Here is a 2,379-nt window from a genome sequence, read left to right on the forward strand (position 1 = left end):
GAAGCAGGGGGGGGGGCGGAGAGGAGCTAGGGCATGTGAAAACTCAGGCCTCGACCGCGAGCTGGGAAAGTTGACAAACAGAGTGAGCCCATGTACAGAAATGGCCGTCTTGCAACTTCCTCTCACGGTTGAGACACGGGGAGAGGCTCCTTGAGCCCCAGCTTCGGTCGCCTGGGCCCCTCAGAGCTCCAGGCGCTGGGCAGAGCCCCGCTGGCTCTCTCGTGCATTAGGACATCGATCAAATGTTCACTCGGGGCTCTGTGGGCCTGCCCCACGCAGGCAAAGACCCCTGCCTGGGGCTGATCTGGAGCAGGCCACAGGGATAAGCAGAGTCGCTGAGGCGGTTCCCCTGCACGTTAGAAAGGGGGGGTGGGGGGCGGCATTGTGGTGCTGAAGAGGGCGGAGGGTGTGCCTCCTGAGACAGACCTGAGAGCAGGTGAGGGAGCAGCCAGGGCCCACCCCAGGCAGGGGCACGAACCAGGCCGTGAGGGGCCGCGTGGGGTGAGGGGAGAGGTGAGGGGCTGTGCCTGGTGGGCCTTGGGGAGGGCTGTGTGGAGCTGGGGTTTGACTCCAGATAGAAGGGAGGCGTCAGAGCGAGGCACATTCTCTCTTCAAATCTCAAGTTGGTGCCTTCATCATCCCTGTGGGACAGATGAGGAAACTGAGGCTCAAAAGTGGCTGGTGACTTGCACCGTGTGGCTCAGGGGAGGGTCGGCCTGAGACCCGGCTCGTACCCACAGCCAGGGCGGCTGGCCGGGGCGTAAAGAGCCTGTGGCCCCGAACAGCCGGCGAGCAGCGAGGGGACTGCAGTTCCGTGGGCCCTGGGCCGGCTGCTGCGCGGTCCCTCCCTCACTTCTCCCAGGGGCGTTTCCGAACCTAACAATCTTCCTCAGCTCTCACTCGTCCACAGGCCAAGTGCAAACCCCTGAGGCCTGTGCTGGAGCCCCCATCACCCAGCGTCCGCAGGCCTGTCCACCCTCCCCCACCCCCAGTGGGCCAGCCCCGTCCAGCCTCCAGCCCGAAGATACTTCTCAACATTCCTCGAACCTCTTTCTCAATCTCTCACGCCCTTTGCTCACAGGCCTCCCCCTTCCACACCGTAAGGCTCTGTCCCTCAAGGGCTCGCCTCCTCCAGGCTGCCCTCCAGACATCCTCTCCCCTGCTCGCCTCCTTCTCTCCCAGCCCCCCTGAGTCTCTCCTCCCATCTGTGCCAACTCCTGTCCTCTGTTGCCAGTCTCAACCACAGGAGGCACCGATCTCCAGAGCAGGCCGACCTCCCTGGGCCCTGAATCACGGCCACCCCACCACACCCTGTCTCCTGCTGACCAGGCCTACAGACGGGGAGCTCACCTCCTGGCCACATCACTCAGCCTCCGGTACCTCAAACCCACCGCCACCCACAGCGACTTCCTTCTGCTCACCACGGGCAGCACCCCCACGCTGCTGGCTCGCTAGGACAGGAGCTGCTTCCCCTCAGGCCCCTTGTCTGTGGAGCCCCTCTCCCCCTCCTCTCCTCTCTGGGAACCCCTGGATCCCAGATTGGAAGTGTGGCCTCTGGGCAAGTTCCTTGCCCTCGCCAGAGCTCAGAGGATTCCTTTCTAAGAGAGGTCGACAGACCCGCGCCCCAGCATTGCTCAAAGGGCTGAGAAAGATGGGGGTTGCCTGAACCTGGAGGCAGTGGGGGTCTGGTTAGTGCCTGTCCCCTCATCAGCTTCCACAGATGTTTACTGAGCCTCTGGAGGCAGACCTTGACCGGAATCCTGTCCCCTCCTCCGTGTGCTGTGTAGCTGAGGGCAAGTCACTTCTCAGGGCCTCGGCGTCCTCGTCTGTGAAATGGGGTGATAACAGGATGCTTCCCACTGGCTGTGAGCATGAGATCAGACAGCACGTGTGATGTTTGTGAATGAGGCGCATGCCCAGGGTCCCCCGGGGAGGAGGACGGCGTTATTCTGTCTCGAGGCTCCGGCTCTCTGCAGCCTCAGCCCCTCAGAGCTCCCACCCAGGCCTCTCCACAGTCTCCTGGGAAAAACTGAGAAATGCAGGGGCCAGAGAACGCTGAGACAGCAGCCCCCTCTCCCCCGCAAAACACACACCTCTCTCTCCCCCTGTCTGAGCAACTAGGTTTTGGCAGGGAAAAGCCAGGCTGAAAAAAGGCCTCGGGTCTGGAGTCGGGACCTTGTGAAGGGGGAGGAGGGGCCCTCTGGAAAGAAGGAGGAAAAGAAATCATCACTGCGCTCCCTTCATGCACCCAGTGCATTGCACCAGGCCCTGGGACAGGGTTTCTCTCCATTTCACAGATGAGCAATGTGGCCCAGAGCAGAGCCTGTACTTGCAGGGCTCCAGGCCACAGAGCAGAAAGGGCCGGAATCAGGATAGGCC

This window comes from Myotis davidii, unplaced genomic scaffold (genome assembly GCF_000327345.1).
Source record: "Myotis davidii unplaced genomic scaffold, ASM32734v1 scaffold265, whole genome shotgun sequence".
Taxonomy (NCBI): Eukaryota; Metazoa; Chordata; class Mammalia; order Chiroptera; family Vespertilionidae; genus Myotis; species Myotis davidii.